The sequence below is a fragment of the Nelumbo nucifera genome, chromosome 1, assembly GCF_055504915.1.
Source record: "Nelumbo nucifera cultivar China Antique chromosome 1, China Antique-T2T, whole genome shotgun sequence".
Lineage (NCBI taxonomy): Eukaryota > Viridiplantae > Streptophyta > Magnoliopsida > Proteales > Nelumbonaceae > Nelumbo > Nelumbo nucifera.
In genome coordinates, this window is record NC_142649.1 from 48227369 (window position 1) to 48246613 (window position 19245).

Here is a 19245-nt window from a genome sequence, read left to right on the forward strand (position 1 = left end):
GCTTCACTTGCGGCAATGTACTCGGCCTCGATTGTGGAATCTATAGTGGACCCTTGTTTGCTGCTTTTCCAGCAAATAGCACACGATCCTATCATGAAAACATACATAGATGTAGAATTTCTATCATTTGGATCCGATTGGAAATCGGCATCAGTATACCCTAGAACTTGTAGTCAATTACCAACGAATACCAGACAAAACTCTTTTGTCCTTTGAAGGTGTTTGAGTATGTTCTTCACAGCCGTCCAATGCTCCTGCCCTGGGTTGGCCTGGAATCTGCTTACCACACTCACCGCCTGAGCAATGTCATGGCAAGTGCACAACATGGCATACATTATGCTCCCTACAGCAGAGGCATAGGGAACGTCTTTCATGCCCTCAATCTCCTCAGACGTCTTGGGAGACATCTTCTTGGAGATAGTGACTCCGCGTCTGAAAGGAACGTTTCCTTTCTTGGAGTTCTCCATGTTGTTTCTTTTGACAATTTTGTCAATGTAAGCAGCCTGTGATAATCCAATTATCCACTTCGATTTATCTCTATAGAGTCGAAGACCCAGTATATAGGAAGCTTCTCCAAGATCTTTCATGGAGAATTGCTGCAAAAGCCATACTTTGACCGAAATCAACATTCCTACATCATTTCCAATGAGTAGGATATCATCCACATACAATACCAAAAAGTTGACCTTTTCCCTACTGGTCTTCCTGTATACATAGGGTTCATTCGGATTTTGCTCAAAGTCAAACGATTTGACGGCAGAGTCATAATGGATGTTTCAACTCCTAGAAGCCTGCTTAAGTCCATATATGGATCTATTAAGTTTACATACCATGTGTTCCTGACCAGCAGCAATGAAGCCTTGCGTCTGCTGCATGTAGATATCTTCACTAAGATCTCCATTCAGGAACGCGGTTTTGACATCCATTTGCCAAATCTCGTAGTCATGGTATGCTGCTACAGCTAGCAGGATCCTAATGGATTTAAGCATGGCCACGGGCGAAAAGGTTTCCTCATAGTCAATTCAGCACGTAAACAACAGTCTCTAATGCATATCCCCAAAAGGATGTGGGTAATTCCGAGCGTACGAGAAGTGACCGGACCATGTCCAACAAGGTCTTATTCCTCCTCTCTGAAACACCGTTAAGTTGAGGTGTAGTAGGAGGAGCTAATTGTGACACTATCCTGTTGACCTTCAGGTAGTCCCTGAATTCATCAGAGAGATACTTGCCACCTCGATTCGATCGAAGGGCCTTAATTTTTCTCCCTAACTGTTTCTCGACTTCCTGTCTGAACTCTTTGAACCTTTCAAAGGATTTAGACTTATGTCTCATTAGGTACACGTAACCATACCGAAAACAATCATCGGTAAATGTAATGAAATACACGTATTGGTTACGAGTCCTAACACTCAGGGGGCCACATACATCAGTATGTATTAGGTCAAGTGTGCCTGTACATCTTTCAGGCTTACCGTTAAATGGCCGTTTAGTCATCTTACCTTGAAGGCATGGCTCACAAGTGGGAAGATTTTCTACGGTTAGAAAATCTAAAGGACCATCCTTTACCAGCCTTGTGATTCGGTCAACACCGATATGGCCAAGTCGGTAATGCCACAGGCACATGGGACTTACTGTATCACGAGTTCTTTTCTTGGGATTTTCAACCGATGTAGTTTCGGTTAAGTTAGTTTCTATAGAAGGATGTAGAACATAGAGACCATTCTCCAGTTCCCTGCATGCAATGAATTTATTATTCCATTTAATAGTAATCATATTACTAAAATAAACAGTATATCCATCAGCACACAGTTTAGAAACAAAAATTAAATTTCTGTAGCTGCAACACTTGTAGTCGTTCCCAAGAACAGTGTCACTTCTCCTTCACTCAGTCTTCTGCTAACTTTGGACCCCTACAGTGAGTTACACGCATGAGTTGAAGCCCCGGAATCAACACACCAGGACACAGAAGTCACTAACATATTAGTTTCTATGACACAAGTTTCGAAGTTACCTTTCTTAGATTCCAAGTAGGCAAGACAGTTCCTCTTCCACTGACTGGTCTGCTTGCAGAAGTGACAGGCATCAGATGCCTTGTTCTTCTTCTACTTCTTGGGCTTGGCAACTTTCTTCTGGGGCTTCTTTGCTTTTCTCCTTTTCTTGCCCGATTTGTTAGCTTCAACAAGCATAACCACATGCTCATCCTTCTTAAGTAAGTCCTCGGCCCTCTGCAACATATTGCTGAGTTCCTGGACGCTGACATTCAGCTTGTTCATATTATAGTTCATTATGAACGCATTGAAGGAAGAGGGAAAAGTGAGATCCGAACTGCTAGTCTGAGTTCTTGTTTGGAATTTTAATTGTGGATTGATGGCCGAACTGCTAGTCTGAAATCTCAGATCTGAAATTTTAGATCATGAATTTACAATGTCTGAATTGATATTTTCCAATCTCAGATCTGTAAATTCAGATCATGAAATAGTGAGATCCGAACTGCTATTCTATAAAATCAGATCTGTGATTTCAGATATTGAACTTGTAATACCTGGATTACTTGAGAAAGAATTCAGGTAGCTTTAATTCAGTTTGGCCAAATTGCTCCTCTTTCATGGAATTCCTAGAGTGCTTGAGAAAGACTCTAAGAATTCAGATCTACCAATCAAGAGCCGAATTGAGTGCAAGGTTAGAGATAACTTGCACAATTCGGTTGGTGTTCTTTCAGTTGAGTTGATGATCATCCAGCTGAAATGAAGCCCTAGAATTGCTAGATCTGAATGCATGCATGGTGATTAGATCCTTGATAGAGATATAAGGACCATCACTCATGCATAGATTGAACATGTGCTCGAGAGAGGATGTTCATTGCTTTGGGATTTCACCAAACCAAGGCTGAATCCTATTTTACTCGAATTGCCTAGAAAACTAGTTGCTGAATTTATTTTTTTTATGCATCTTTAGCTTGTCTCCTCTCTTGCATACAAGGTGTTTGGTCCAATGTGTTAGAAGTAACTTTGTAGTTAGAATTTCAGATTTTCATTAGTTTTACATTTCGGCTGATCAGATAACAGTAGACCGATTTATTACTATTAATTGCTACACAAGTCCTCGTGGGAACGATACTCTACTCATTACTCTATTACTTGAGCGGCTAGTGCACTTGCTAGTGTCACAATGAGCCACACATCATGTTTTTGGTGCCGTTGCCGGGGATTTATTGTAGCAATATTAGGAACCATTGGCCACAGTTAATCTGACTTGTAGCTTTGCATTCATTGCTGGTTTCCAATTGTGCATATTAGATTTCAGATTTGAATGCAATGGCTTCATTGATGGAGCCGATTTCCTCTCTTAATACTTGATTGCTCCATCTTTAATTTCAGTTTTAGTTGAGTTTATGTAGATCTGATCATTTTTTTTTAGCTTCATTATCTCAAAAGAGTACAGATCTGATTGCATTACTTGTTGTTTCTTGAATTCAATAATCAGATCTGCACTCACATAAAAAGATTTTGGTTAGTTTACTTTCTTTTCTTTTAGTTTTCTTCCATCTTAAAAGAAAAAAAAATGGTATGTCTGCTTTCAAATCTGAGCTTCAGATCTGAGATCAAATCTGAAATGGTGTGTGTACAGGTCTGATTTCAGATCTGTAACTCACCCCCATTCGAAGATACATCAGGACTGATGAGAAGCAAGCTAGAACAACTATTGTATAGACCTAAGATCAGTAGTATTGCTTGATTTCAGACATGATCTCAGATCTGTATACACCAATACACCTTGCTGAATTCTCATATCAGCCCTGATAACTGTGGTTCTAGCTACTGAACTTAGCATCAATAGCTGCTGAAATGAAAAATTACAGATCTGAAGGTGTAAAGAATTCTTGTATATACCCTCATAAACTACAGATCCCAAGGTGTAGAAATCGTGTACAACATCTGTACCCTATTAGGATGGTGGTGTGAACTCAGATTGCAGATCTGAAATCATCTGAGTTAAATGAATTCAGATCAGAGTTCATCCAAACTCAGACCTGAACTCATCTAACATGGATCTGAATTCAGCTGCTATCAGTAGCACAGGTTGCAGACCTGATTTCAGGTCTCCACAACTAATTGATGTATACGAGTTATACAAATAATAAGAAGCTTAAAGCACTTGATTCCAGCCTTAATTCAGATCTGGTTGCAGTATATGGGAAGCAAGCTAGAACAGACCTGATTTGGAATCAGTGGATATGCATGGATTTCAACCTGATACATTGATCTGATCTCAGGTTATGCATGATTTTAGACCTGAACCACTGATCTCAAGTAGCTGCTGTAATTTCAGCTGCTGTAAAACCTCGCAATAACCACTGATTTCAGATTGAGTAGCTGCTACTCAAAAGAGTGCAGTTCAGATCTTATTACTTTTCTTGTTACTTCTGAAATCTAAGATCAAATCTGAACTCATTATTGCTATAGTTTCTGCTCTTTTTGTTCTGCATATCTTATGAAAATAACGTGGTTCAGATCTGATTACCTTACCTATCACTTCTGCAATCAGATCTGAACACATACCGAATCATATCTGTATAACTTGCTGCTATAACTTTCAATTCTGAGTTTCAGATCTGTATTTGTGGTATATACAGATCTGAAACTTTGCTACCATGCATAGTATAGCCACAGATTCAGATCTGTATTCACTAGCTCTTTCTTCTGAAATCTCATATCAGATCTGAGCACACTAAAATGCCTTTTTTTTTTTTTTTTTTTACTGCTGATTGATTTCGGTTTTGTACAGATCTGTATACGACATGCTTCACTGCTGATTTCAGTGGGTTATCTTGCTGAATTGCTCAGTTTTAGTATGGCCACTTTAGCTGGTGTTTGGTGATGCATAACTCATAAAAACAGTGGAGTCTGATCTGATATTTAGTAGCCTTTCAATATGGAAATCAGACCTGAACACCGCTGTACTACTCTCAGTGGCTACTGAATTCAGATTTGATCTCAGTAGTAGTCGCAGTTGTTCTGTATATGGCTGTTCTCAGTAGTTGCTAAGATATCAGAAATGATTTCAGATCTATATTTTGCTGTTCTCAGTAGATGCTGAGATTTCAGATCTCAGCAGTTCAGATCTATGTAATTCAATCTCATTGCTGATTTCAGCAATATAATGAGAAGGAATTTGTAAACTGCTGTTCTACTCTCAGTGGTTACTGATTTCAGACTTTTTTTACTAAGAATTTTATTTTATTTTTTTAAATTGCAGTAGCTAGCTGATTAAGAATTTGTAAATTGCTACTGAATTCTGTATTTTGAATAAGATGTTGGTTCAGATCTGCTTTTAGTTAGCTGCATTTATTTATTTTAGGATGTAGGTTTTTGTATTCCAATAATTCACTATACATTTTCAGTTTTAATAAGGTTAGTTGTTTATATTCCTTTGTATTATCTGGTTTACTGCCTTGACTTTCATAGTTTCTGACAAGCAGAGTCGAGCTGGAGGAAATCCTCTATGACCTGGAGATTGAAAGAACACTCCATGTCCGTCTAAGAGCAGCCAGACAAATCCAACAAGAAGCTCAAGAAATGGCTGAGCAGAGGACTATGATGGATTATGCCAAACCCACACTCACTGGAGCTGCCTCCAACATTATCAGGCCCAATATTGCTGCTAACAACTTTGAGATCAAACCGGCCATCATACAAATGATTCAGAACATGGTGCAATTATGTGGTTTGGCCCACGAAAATCCCAATGCACACATTTCTAACTTTTTAGAAATATGTGACACCTTCAAACATAATGGGGTAAGTGATGATGCCATTAGGCTGAGGTTATTCCCATTTTCTTTGAAGGATAAAGCCAAAGCATGGCTGAATTCATTACCGGCAGGATCAATAGCTACGTGGGATGAAATGGCCAGCCGTTTTCTCTCTAAATGAGGAATGATATCACTACTTTTTTTTAGCAAGAGGGGGAATCTTTATACGAGTCATGGGAACGGTACAAGGAGCTGTTAAGGAGAGTTCCTCATCATTGCCTTCCCATATGGCTGCAAGTGCAAACTTTCTATAATGGTCTTACCGACTCAAATAAGACCATATTATATGTTGCAGCCGGAGGGTCCATAAATAATAAAACTCCTGAGGTTGCCCATGGACTTATTAAGGAAATGGCAGCCAACAACTATCAATGGCATTCTGAATGTGACACCTTCAAACATAATGGGGTAAGTGATGATGCCATTAGGCTGAGGTTATTCCCATTTTCTTTGAAGGATAAAGCCAAAGCATGGCTGAATTCATTACCGGCAGGATCAATAACTACGTGGGATGAAATGGCCAGCCGTTTTCTCTCTAAATGAGGAATGACATCACTACTTTTTTCCAGCAAGAGGGGGAATCTTTATACGAGTCATGGGAATGGTACAAGGAGCTGTTAAGGAGAGTTCCTCATCATGGCCTTCCCATATGGCTGCAAGTGCAAACTTTCTATAATGGTCTTACCGACTCAAATAAGACCATATTAGATGTTGCAGCCGGAGGGTCCATAAATAATAAAACTCCTAAGGTTGCCCATGGACTTATTGAGGAAATGGCAGCCAACAACTATCAATGCCATTCTGAAAGGACTCAAACTAAGAAGCAGCAAGGCCTGCATAATGTTGATACTTATACAACACCATCTGCACAAATAGGAGCACTCAGTAAGAAAATTGATGAAATGCAGATAACTGCCATGCATGTGCAGCCTCTTACTTGTGAATTGTGTGGGGGAGGCCACATCAGCACTGACTGCCAAGTTGGCAATCATTTCAGGCCATCTACTGAACAAGTCGACTTTGTCAGTAATTCGTCAAGACAGCAGGGTTACCAAAGTCACCATACCTTTCACCCAGGATGGAGGGGACATTCAAATCAGCCCTGGCCAAGTCAGCATACTTCAAAGCCTTTCCACCAGACTTATCATCAACCCGAACCAAAGTCCAATTTAGAGGAACTGATGACAAAATTTATAACAAGTGCAGAAACCAGGTTTCAAAACTAGGAAGCCTCAATCAAAAACCTGGAAAACCAAGTGGGGCAATTGGCACAATTGATCTCTTCCAGAATGCCGGGAACTCTTCCAAGCAACACTGAAGTAAATCCACAAGAGCAGGTGCAAGCTATTACCTTAAGAAGTGGAAAAGAGTTGCCCGAGGTAGAAAGGAAGAATTAGGCTGAACCCAAGGCAGAAACAAGTCTTGGGACTAGACAACAAAAGAAGGAACAACCAGGAGCACAACAAGGGATGCACTAGCAGCCACAAGTTCCATTCCCTAACAGGCTGAAGCAACAGAAATTGGAGAAGGAATTTGGTAAGTTTCTTGAAATTTTTAAAAGTTTACACATTAATATTCCTTTTGCTGATGCTTTAGCCCAGATGCCACACTATGCAAGGTTTTTGAAAGAATTATTGGCAAACAAAAGGAAACTAGGAGATGTGGCTACAGTTGCTTTAAATGAGGAATGTTTGGCTATCCTTCTCAACTAGCTGCCTCAGAAACTTAAAGATCCAGGGAGTTTCACTATTCCTTGTACTATAGGCAGTCTAAAAATTGAAAAAGCTTTATGTGACCTAGGAGCTAGCATCAATTTAATGCCATATTCTATCTTCAAGAAACTGGGATTGAATGAACCCCAACCCACTAGAGTGGTATTACAATTGGCTGATAGATCCATTAGACATCCTAGGGGGATCATAGAAGATGTTTTAGTTAAAGTTGACAAATTCATTTTTCCAGTTGATTTCATTGTGTTAGACATGCAAGAAGATGTAGAAGTCCCACTAATCTTAGGGAGACCTTTCCTGGCTTCCGGGAAAGCAAGTAGTTAGAATTTCAGATTTTCATTAGTTTTACATTTCAGCTGATCAGATAACAGTAGACTGATTTATTACTAGTAATTGCTACATAAGTCCTCGTGGGAACGATACTTTACTCACTACTCTATTACTTGAGCGGTTAGTGCACTTGCTAGTGACACAATGAGCCACACATCAGCTGGGGATTCGTGACCTGATTGGATAAGACCTCTGGGGTTGTCAAGATGAGATTAACCACTGAGGTCTTCGGGATAAGACCTAATCCCCAACAGAGTTGTCCCCATCCTCTCCTATCTTGGTCACGCTTATCCACATTACATGGTGTCGTCGTGGCTGGATGAGTGAGGTAGGTCCACGGAGGTGACACGGTGCTAACGTGGCCTAATAGATGAAGTGCCATGTGGGCACCATGTGGCACTTGGGGCTAGCTCAAACATGACCCAAACACCACTCCCTCTATTCCAAAGTTGAGGAGTGAAGTGCTCAACCTAGGTGTGGCGTGGAAGAGTGCTTTAGTAGTCGGCTGAGGAACATAAAGTTGAACTTTAGAATTCAAGCTCGTTTGATCTCGATTGCATTGCACCATGGAAAAGATCTTCGGTCTTCGGCTGAAGAACTTGAATTTGAAATTTGGAACCCAAACACCACTCCCTCAGTTCCAAAGTCTATGGGAGGAGTGCTCGGCCGTGGGTTGAGCGCATCACTAGGGCCGGAGTATTCGGGTAGAACCAGTTTTCTAGGCTGAACCAGCCCAGTTGGCGTTTGTACCATCCCTGAAATGGGTTGTCAAAGGTGTCTTGCATGTAGGAGATGGCTGCATCGTTTCGCCTTCCCGAGGTGTTAGGAAGCAGTGCTTAATCTGGACCATTGGTCTACTCTGGTCTGGATCCTTGAGGGCCTATAAAAGTGGGTGAAGGGCATTTCTCCTTTGTCATTTGCAAAGGGAGTGCTTTTCAGAGCTCGACGAGGGGTATTCTTTGGTGCTTAGTGATTGCTTCAGTTATGTAGTCTTAATTCTCGGTGTCCAGTAAGATGTCTTCCTCGTCCGCTGAGTTTTCCTAATCTTCTTCCTCTTCTTCAACTTCCTCTGCTTCAACTTCTTCTAGTTTCGAGTTTGAGCCGAGGTCTCTTACCGAGGCTGCCACGCTTGTTGTTCCTAGGGCTGGTGGCTAGGAGGCCGAGGCTGGGAACATTGGGGGGCTTCATCTTGAGCGATCGGCCAATGCTGAGGTTGCTGAGACTGGGCCATTGACTATGGTAGTTGATCTTCCTGTAAGGGCCAGTCATCGGTTTGGGACCACCCATAATGTCTGATGCCCGGTGATGTTGGCCGTATCCGAGCTTTGTACTATATCCCCATCGAATTTGAGACTAGGTGTCCAAGAGCTGGTGAGAGGCACATAGATGCTCAGCTGGGAGAGATCTATGTGTACGAACACAACCTGATGGTCGGGCTGAGATTCTTGCTACATGAGGGTCTTGTAGAGGTGTTCAGATGGTACCAGGTATTATTGTCAGTACAATTGATGCCGAACTCATTTAGGTTTCTGATCGGTCTAATGTCTTACTGTTCTATTCTCAACCTTGTACTCAACCTAGGGATGATCAACTATTTTCTCCAACTAAAGCATCACCAACAGGGGTATAACTACTACTTAGCCAGGTAGTGCATCAAAATGTTGGTCGGGACCTCGATCTCGGTTAAGCACTAGAAGGAGAGGTTCTTCTTCATGAGTTGTCCTGAGACCTGGCCTCTACCAGTCGAGCTCCAGAAGCCAAGGACCAAGGTTAAGCAACTCGTGTTGGACCGCCTTTCTGAGGAAGAAAGGGCGGCCATAGGGATGGTCGAGGAGGTCGATGTGATGAGTTATACGTCCTTTTTGAAGTTGATCAGTGCTGGGCTGATGAGCGAGGAGGCCGGTCTGTTCGTCAACTTTCCATTGCCTTTCTTTTTGAGCTGTGTAACTTGTACTAATTCTTTGTTTGGCTTGCGCAGGTGTCGAGATGGTGACCTGTGAGGAAATCAACCACTGCATGAGAGCCGTGGCTAACAGAGTACGGTCTCGAGGGGTTTAAGGAACCCAGCCCCGTTCTGGTGAGGTGCACTTGACATCTGCAGAGTGTACTCCCCAGCTGCAGAAGAGGGCAAGGTCGCTTGTGGAGGAGGTCATGCTGGTCAGTCCAGAGGAGGGCACTACTGTTGTTCGACCTTCCCCTCTGTAGGTCAGCATGCTAGAGGGTGATGGATCTGGATTTTATGTTCCATGGTGGAACATTCGCCCTAAGGATGGGCTAAGGATGGACAGTGTTCCCGAGGAGTTCCTTCGTGTTATGCTGATGTTGGCCATGCGACGTGAATTTCTCGAAACTATGAGCAGCACTTTTAGAGAGCACGCTCATGTTTCAGGCAGCTGGGGTAAGTCTTTCTGCTCGCACTAGTTATTTGTCTTAGTTGATTACTCTTATTGACTATCTTCTTCTGCATAACACATGTACGACAATTGCTTTGATGTATTGTTTCGGTTGGTGAGGCACCTCTATGAGTTTGACCAGACCGAGCTTGTAACCGCGAAGGCCCGACTAGCTGAGCTAGAAAGCGAGGTGGTCGATCTGAGGCATGGCATGGACGAGTGGTCTAAAATGGTCCACAAGCTAAAGAAACACGTCATTGCTCTAAAGGCTGAGCAGAAGGCATCGAAGGAGAATGACAAACGAGTGTCCTGGGCCGAGGCAGAGGTGGTTGCTCGGTTCAAGACTTCCTAGGAGTATCGAGATGAGATGGATGACTTTGCCTCGGCCTCTTGGGAGACTAGGTTCTACCTTTGTCGGGATATAGTGCTATGTTAACTTCCTGATGCAGCCGAGGTTGTGTAGAGCCTGAGTTTGCATGATCCTGAAATACCCATCGAGGTCGGGGTCGAGACTGTAGAAGTGCCAGAGGAGGTTGAGGGGACCGGGGAGAATCCCATTGAGGTCTGAGCTGCTACTGTGGCTGTCTGTATGATTTTCTACATTATTTTATTCTACTGCTTTTGGGGTGTTGACTTTCTTTTTGTAAACGGCTTGGTATGTCAGGCCCAAAACTATGTAAAAGTTTTTTTTCTGATTAATGGAATGATTTTATTTAGCTCCGAGCTAGTGTGCTATTCTTTGTCCTCATTCTCTCTCTCTCTCTCTCTTCTTAAGTCGTAGGCCTCGATCTTACTACGGATGAGGTTTGGTATGGCTGAGGTCTTAAGTCTTTGGTTTACTTGGCCGAAGCTTTTTTCGAGCTCTTGTCTCTCAGGGAAACTCGATTATTGGTCTCGGGAGCATTTCAGCTATTCGTGGGCTGGTTGTTCATTGGGTAGCTCTGGTTTGACTATCCATCAACAGGGTGTGGGGAGTTTGTTGACCACCCTCTGGCCTTTAGAGGCTGGAGCATTCTTCTTCGCTTCAAGCTTTGGCCGTCGATAGCTAAGTTGGTTTGCTTTGTCATCCATGCACTATTAAGCTATGCGTTGTGGGCTCTAGCCATTTAGTGGTCAGCTGAGTCGATGTGCATTACGTTATTTGTGCTGTGAAGTGTAGACTGTGTGTATTGCATATGCTGTAAGGTATGCATGTGGCTACCCAACCCGAAGGGGGGGATGGATTTGATATGGGGTTAGGATGGAGTCGCCACCTAAATTTTTGGAAATGGGAATTTAGGAAAACCTAAGATTTTTCAAGAAAAACATTTTGTTTTCTTGGTGACTCGTTGCCTGATAGGGATGAGATTCTTAGGGTCTAGGGACCATGGTACGGTGTGGGAAGGTGTTGGGCACCCCACACACACCCGGCTAAACTGGCTTCGAATCTATTAATGCAACATGAATTAAGCACTACAAATGAACCAAGAAAAAAGCTAATGAGTTGTCTTAAATTAAGAGGAGCAAAACTAAATGATCGAACAAATAATTCAATTGAAGAACAAATAATTATGAAAGATGAGAAGAAGTAAAACTAAGAAGTAAGAGAGATAAAACTAACCTATTAGATTATGAAAACAAAAGAAGAAAAGAAAAGAACTATATTGAATGAAAAGCTACGTTAAACTATACTAAAAATCAACAAAGTGGGTAATGATGCTAAGAGTGACTGCCAAAACCAACACTTTAATTAAGAAATGACTCTAAGAAATAATCATAAGTCTGTATTTTGATGCCTTAAGGGCATCATTTCAGGGGTATTTTTGAAAGAATGGTAGGATCCATCTAATGGACGCCAAGAAGGTTGCGGAATGGGTGGGAGAATTTCAAAAATTTTCCTATCTTCTCCCAACTGGGAATCGCATTTCCTAAATTTAGAATACAATATTCAAGGATTCTACATGAACCATAATCGAACCAGATCTGAACCAAAAGGAAAAATGAAGGATTATACCTGATCCGGAGAAACAATATCTCCCAAAGTTGGTGTTCACGCCCAAAGAAGAAACCAAGATCCACTCCTGCTGAAGATGACACAGCTGTGGATGGAACGGAACCAGCAGAGTGCATCCTACACACTGGATCCTTCGCAAGAACCCCTTGGAAACTCTGAACACCGAATCTTTTTCAGTCTTTCTTGCAAGACTAATGTCAAGAACTGATTTCTTGACTTCCTATTGCTGCAAAGATCAAATCTTGCAAGAGGAAATGGTGGCGGCTAGAGGACGACTCCTGGGACGAAGATGGCTAAACTGCTTCTCTTCTCTCTGGAGTCTGTATGAGATCTAATCTTAGTTCGCAGGATTATTTCTTGCACACAAAAACCCCAGGTTCAAAATCTGATATATTTCTCTTGGGATTTCTTCTCTTTGCTTCTTGATTAAGAAACCTCCTAATTAGGAGTTATCCCAATCCAAATCAGTATTTGGATAGGGGATTATCTTAATCCTATCTATAGATTAAGTTAGCTTACTCCTGATCTTATCAGGAGGTTACTATATTCAAATCTGATTTGAATTTGGTTTCCTAGAGTGGATAAGGTTAAAGGCCCAATCCTTTTACTAACATAAATCTCAGATTCGCCCCATAAATGGGTGATTATATCAGCCCAGCTTGAAATGGGCTTTTGGCCCATTAAGTATTCAGTGCTTAACTAGTTTCCAATTTGCTGCCCAGTTGGGCTTCTTTGTATGGCGTGCGACCCAAGCATTAATCTACACACCAGCCACATGGGTTCGGCCCAGCCTTTATTACAAGGCCTAGCCGAATTCACTGAAAAGCTCAGTGAACCCCTGAGCCCATCACATGGACCCTATGGTCCCAACACTTACATTAAGTGGTCCCTATGCCAAGCCATCTTATAAAAACCCAGGGACTGTGGGCAGGTGCAAGATTAGCCCATTAGGTGTTATCCTAAATGGTCTTACACTTAACCTCTCAGCCCTTAATGATCAAGCACTTCCCGACAAGAGAGGACCTTTCCCTCGGCTGCAAGGAACAGTGCCACACTCTCTACTCACATAGATCCCAGGAATTAAAACCATTTGCAAACATTTCGAAAACGTACATATACATATATATCTATATATTAATTTTGCAAAACAAAATTCCAATGATTGATATCAACTGCCGGCAGTTTGGTTTCCATCAAAGAGAGTAGCTTTCCCGATCATTACCCTTGTCCATCAAAGGGGCTGAACCTGTCACTATGATCACCCACTCAGATGAATTCTCAGATTGTCCCAACATACCCAGGTTTTGATCCCTGCTAAGGATCTTACAGATTGGCATATCAAAGACAGCTTGATCCGACACCTAGTGAAGTATCACAATCGAGTCTCGGGGTTAGGTGTAACTTTCTAGTTTGGCCCATCTGTCTCCAAGGTCCAGGGCAATACTGGAAATCTGGTCCGGTTCAAGGATTCAAATAATCCCATACTGCATGTGCCTTGGGTCTTACCCTGGTGGCTAAGACAGGCCATCCCAACACTTGGTGGCACACCAATATCAGCCTTGGCAGGATAAATCTCCCCAGACTTATCCAATGGCTGTGAACATTTAAAACTAACACGAGTCACTATAAGTGTCCAGTTTTAGGGTCTTACACAAAATTATACCAAACAACATGAATCAAACATGCACTTTATTTATTTCCACTAAATAACAAAAGTACATCAAATCGGATTGAAGCTAAGGGCATACAAAACTGTCTAACAGCTCCCACTTGCACTTAGGTTTAATCTGGTACAAGCCGGAGTCCCATACTTTCCACGTGTTTCTCAAACACCTTCTGTGTCAGTGGCTTAGTCAATGGGTCTGCCACATTATCCACTGATGCTACCTTTTGAATTAGGACGTCCCCTCTACCAACGATCTCCCGTAGTACATGGTACTTCCTCTCAATGTGCTTTGACTTCGAGTGGGCCCGAGGCTCTTTATCTTGGGTGATGGCTCCATTGTTGTCGCACAACAATAGAATGGGTGATGTGGTGGACGGGATCACTCCCAATTCGTGTATGAATTTCTTCATCCACACGGCTTCCTTGGCAGCTTCACTTGCGGCAATGTACTAGGCCTCGGTTGTGGAGTCTACAATGGACCTCTATTTGTTGCTTTTCCAGCAAACAGCACACGATCCTATCATGAAAACATACCCAGATGTAGACTTTCTATCATCTGGATCCGACTGGAAATCGGCATCGGTATATCCTAGAACTTGTAGCGAATTACCATCGAATACCAGACAAAACTCTTTTGTCCTTCGAAGGTATTAAAGTATGCTCTACACAGCAGTCCAATGCTCCTGCCCTGGGTTGGCTTGGAATCTGCTTACCACACTCACCGCCTGAGCTATGTCCGGCGAGTGCACATCATGGCATACATGATGCTCGCTACGGCTGAGGCATAGGGAACGTCTCTCATGCCCTCAATCTCCTCAGAAGTCTTGGGAGACATTTTTTTGGAGAGAGTGACTCCGTGCCTGAAAGGAACATTTCCTTTCTTGGAGTTCTCCATGCTGTATCTTTTGACAATTTTGTCAATGTAAGCAGCCTGGGATAATCCAATTATTTGCTTCGATCTATCTCTATAGAGTTAAAGACCCAGTATGTATGAAGCTTCTCCAAGATCTTTCATGGAGAACTGCTGGGATAGCCATACCTTGACCGAAGTCAACATTCCTACATCATTCCCAATGAGTAGGATATCGTCCACGTACAACACCAAAAAGATGATCTTATCCTCACTGGACTTCCTGTAAACACAGGGCTCATCCGGATTCTGCTCAAAGTCCAACATTTTGACAGTAGAATCAAAACGGATGTTCCAACTCCTAGAAGCCTGCTTAAGTCCATATATGGATCTATTAAGTTTACATACCATGTGTTCCTGACCAGTAGCCATGAAGCCTTGCGGCTGCTGCATGTAGATATCTTCATTAAGATCTCCATTCAGGAACGCGGTTTTGACATCCATCTGCCAAATCTCGTAGTCATGGTATGCTGCTACAACTAGCAGGATCCTAATGGATTTGAGCATGGCCACGGGTGAAAAGGTTTCCTCATAATCAATACCTTCTTTCTGAGTGTACCCTTTCGCCACCAAACGAGCTTTGTAGGTCTCAATCCTGCCATCGAGGCCCTTCTTCCTCTTGTAGATCCTTTTGCAACCAATTGCTTTTACCCCGGAGGGTGGATCTACTAGTGTCCAGACTCCATTGGTCTCCATTGAGTCTATCTCAGCTCTCATGGCCTCCACCCACTTCTGGGAATCTATGTCTAACATAGCTTCCGCGTAAGCTACGGGATCCTCTTCATTAGTCAAGGCTTCCACCAGGTAACTATCTTGGTCATAACCATATCGGACTGGTGGCCTGGATACCCGAGTGGATCTTCTAGGTTGGTCACTACCTGGAACCTGTGGGTCATCTCCCACTGCACCTGAGCTCTCCTCATCAAGAACTATTTCCTGACGATGGGTGTCCAGGATGTATTCAGTTTCTAAGAATTGGGCGTTTCGACTACAGAACACTTTCTGCTCGCTTGGGTCTGAGAATAGATAATCCATCGAATCTTTTGGGTAGCCTATAAATAGGCAACGACTGGTTTTGGACTCCAACTTGTCCGCACTTATTCTTTTAACGTGTGCAGGACAACCCCAAATCTTCAAGTGTCTTACACTTGGCTTCCTTCCGGTACATAGTTCGTATGGAGTTTTCGGAACTGATTTGGTTGGAACTCGATTCAGCACGTAGATAGCAGTCTCTAATGCCTATCCCTAAAAGGATGTGGGTAATTCTGAGCGTACGAGAAGTGACCGGACCATGTCCAACAACGTCCTATTCCTCCTCTCTGAAACACCATTGAGTTGAGGTGTAGCAAGAGGAGATAATTGTGACACTATCCCGTTGACCTTTAAGTAGTCCCTAAATTCGTCAGAGAGATACTCGCCACCTCGATCTGATTGAAGGGCCTTAATTTCTCTCCCTAACTATTTCTCGACTTCTTGTCTGAACTCTTTGAACTTTTCAAAGGATTCAGACTTGTGTCTCATTATGTACACGTAACCATAACGTGAAAAATCATCTGTAAAGGTGATGAATTACACGTGTTGATTTCGTGTCCTAACACTCAGGGGACCACATACATCAGTATGTATTAGGTCAAGTGTGTCTGCCGATCTTTCAGGCTTACCGTCAAATGGCCGCTTAGTCATCTTACCTTGAAGGCAAGGCTCACAAGTGGGAAGATTTTCTATGGTTAGAAAATCCAAAGGACCATCCTTTACCAACCTTGTGATTCGGTCAACACCGATATGGCCAAGTCAGTAATGCCAGAGGCACATGGGATTTACTATATCACGATTTCTTTTCTTGGGATTTTCGACCGACGTAGTTTCTGTTAAGTTCCCCGCATGCGATGAATTTGTTATTCCGTTTAACAGTAATCATATGACTAAAATAAACAGTATATCCATCAGCACACAGCTTAGAAACAGAAATTAAATTTCTTCTCAAGTTCTATACATAAAGACAATCTTTAAGTACAAGCACTCCTCTAAATACTAATTCTATGGTTTTTATTGCCGCATCTGCAACACTTGCAGTCGTTCCCAAGAATAGTGTCACTTCGCCTTCACTCAATCTTCTGCTAACTTTGAACCCCTGCAGTGAGTTACACGCATGAGTTGAAGCCCCGGAGTCAACACACCAGGACACAAAAGTGTTAGACAGTTTTGTATGCCCTTAGCTTCAATCAGAATGATGTACTTTATGAGTTTATTGTAAATGAATAAAGATACATATTTGATTCATGTTCCCTTGGTATGTTTCTGTGTAATACCCTTAAACTGGACACTTAATGAGACTCGTGTCAGTTTAGAATGTTCACAGCCAGTGGGTCGGTCTAGGGAGACCTATCCTGACAAGGCTGACACTGTAGTGCCACCAAGTCGGTTGGGGTGGCTTGTCTCAGCTGCCAGGGTGAGACCCTAGGCACATACAGTGTAGAATTAATTGAATCTTTGAACTGGACCAGATTTCTAGTATTGCCCTGGACCTTGGAGATTGATGGGCAAAACTGGAAAGTTACACCCGACCCCTAGACTCGATTATGATACCACACTAGGTGTCGGATTGGGCTGTCTTTGATGTACCAATCAGTGAGATCCTTAGCGGGGGTCAAAACCTGGGTATGTTGGGATAGTCCGAGAATTCATCTGAGTGGGTGATCATAGTGACAGGATCAGCCCCTTTGTCGGACAAAGGTAATGATCGGGGGATGCACTCTCACTGATGGAAACCAAGACTGCCGGCAGCCGATTTCAACCGTTGAGATTTGTTTCGCAAAATATATTTTATATAAGATATAAAAGTATATATGTATGATTTCTAAATTGTTTGCAAGAAGGTTTTAATTCCCGGGATCCATATAAGTGGAGAGTGCAACACTGTTCCTAGCAGCCGAGGGAGAGGTCCTCTCTTGTCGGGCAGTGTATGATCATTATGGGCTGAGAGGTTAAGTGTAAGACCATTGAGGATAATGCCTGATGGGCTAATCTTGCATCTGCCCACAGTCCCTGGGTGTTACAAGGTGGCTTGGCCCAGGGACCACTTAGTGTAAGTGTTGGGCCCATAGAGCTCATTTGATGGGTTTCAGGGGGTACACTGTCTTCAGCAGTGCATTCGGCCAGGCCTTGTAACAAAGGCTGGGCTGAACCCATGTGGCTGATGTGTAGATCAATGCTTGGGTCCCACGCCATACAAGGAAGCCCAACTGGGCAGCAATTTGGAAGGTTTTTTGAGTACATAACCTTAATGGGCCTTAAGCCCATTTCGAACTGGGCTGATTTGATCAGTCATTTAAAGGGGGCGAATTCTGAAGTGGGTCAGCTAAAAGGATTGGGCTTAGACCCTATCCACTCAGAGAGTCCAAGATCTAAATAAGATTTAGATCTGGAAACCTCCTAATTAGATTAGGTGACAGCTGATCTGATTTGCAGATAAGATAAGGATTATAGTTTCGACGTTACCTTTCTTATATTCCAGGTAGGCAGGACAGTTCCTCTTCCAGTGGCCGGTCTGCTTGCAGAAGTGGCAGACATCAGATGCCTTGTTCTTCTTCTGCTTCTTGGTTTTGGTAGCTTTCTTCTGGGGCTTCTTTGCCTTTCTCTTTTTTGGCCCGATTTGTTAGCTTCAGCAAGCATAACCACAGGCTCATCCTTCTTGACTAGATCCTCAGCCCTCTGCAACATATTGTTGAGTTCCTGGATGCTGACATTCAGCTTATTCATGTTGTAGTTCATTGTGAACGCATTGAAGGAAGAGGGCAAGGAATTCAGGATGGCATCCACTTGCGTGCCAAGATCTAGCCCAGATCCAAGGGCTTCGAGTTCATTAATGTAGCCCATCATCCGAAGACAATGGTCATGAACTTTCTGCCCCTTGGACATCTGCGCGGTCATGAACAGTTTCAGGACCTTCTGTTGAGTAGAACGGTTCTGCTCTTCATACATTGTCTTTAGACTGTCCAATATGTCCTTGGCTAGTTCGATCTGATCGAACCGCCTCAGTATTGAGTTGTCTAGTGAGGCAATGACAAAGTAGCGGGCTAGGGAGTTCTTATCCTCCCAATCTTGGTAGTCCCTCCTACGGGCCTCAGAAGCCCTATCACCCGGACGCTCCGGGGCAGGATTTCACCACCTTATCTAACTTTTCGGAAGTTAGGACCAGAATATGATTTTTGTACCAGTCGGCATAGTTTGAGCCCTTATGCTTGTTATCGTCTAGAAGCTTTGTGAATTGACCATTTGCCATTTTCTGATAAAACAACAAAGACGTTAGTCCACAACCTTAGTTTGATTCATGTTACCTACATAGACATGAGTTTTAATCTATGTTCCATTACCATTTGTTCATCTCTGAGATTTCCCTCCTTTCTCAGTG

The 19245-nt window shown here is 42.8% G+C and overlaps 2 non-coding genes across 2 annotated transcripts; both read right to left on the bottom strand.

Annotated features, from left to right (window-relative positions):
- Window positions 1–5927: 5927 nt before the first annotated feature.
- LOC148803218 (small nucleolar RNA R71) lies at window positions 5928–6033 on the bottom strand. The gene has a single exon (XR_016081704.1). It is a non-coding gene; the product is annotated as a small nucleolar RNA R71 (small nucleolar RNA).
- Window positions 6034–6349: 316 nt separating this feature from the next.
- On the bottom strand, window positions 6350–6455 carry LOC148803219 (small nucleolar RNA R71). The gene has a single exon (XR_016081705.1). It is a non-coding gene; the product is annotated as a small nucleolar RNA R71 (small nucleolar RNA).
- Between the last annotated feature and the right edge of the window lie 12790 nt (window positions 6456–19245).